Source organism: Chiroxiphia lanceolata, chromosome 1 (genome assembly GCF_009829145.1).
Source record: "Chiroxiphia lanceolata isolate bChiLan1 chromosome 1, bChiLan1.pri, whole genome shotgun sequence".
In the NCBI taxonomy this organism is placed as follows: Eukaryota; Metazoa; Chordata; class Aves; order Passeriformes; family Pipridae; genus Chiroxiphia; species Chiroxiphia lanceolata.
Genome location: NC_045637.1, coordinates 133928803 through 133929453, shown reverse-complemented (window position 1 = coordinate 133929453; position 651 = coordinate 133928803).

The window sequence follows — 651 nt, the reverse complement described above, 5'->3', positions numbered from 1 at the left end:
TTGGTCTTGTGGTTTTTTGGGGTTTTTTTAAAGGTACAGCTTTGTCATGGTTGGTAAAGGACTCTGAGCCCAGATTTCGGTTAAATGAATTGCTAGACAAAACCAGTAAACATGATGCAACTGCATTTGGAGAGAGAATTTTATAAAATCACTGATTATGATACATTCCAAGTAACCACATTATAAATAACTGGGTTGTAAATAAGATAGCATTGTAAATAAGGTAGTGTATTACTCATGGACTACTGATGTTTTGTGGGCATTTGGTTGCTTCCCTTTCTGTTTCTTCTGCTGCCGCTTCAATAGAGAACACAGTAACAAAGATGTATTACATTCTTTGACTATTCTGACATAATTGATTTTTAAACTAAAACTAGCTGTATTGTGTATTTCAGCTAATAGGAAAGCAGGTATTTATTTTTCCATGGGGGAAAAACAGGCAAACAAAAACCCACCAGGGCATCACCAATGGCCACAACAAAACAGTCAGCAGGTTTCTGATTGACTTGAATCATTTGTTTGATTTTTCTTTCAGAGCAGCCAACCTGTCAGACTAGCTTACTCAGAGGCAGAGAGAAAGACACAAGCAAGAGTTGGGAAGACTTTCTTTAATGCGTCAGATCTTTACCAGAGCTGATCTCTTTCAGAATT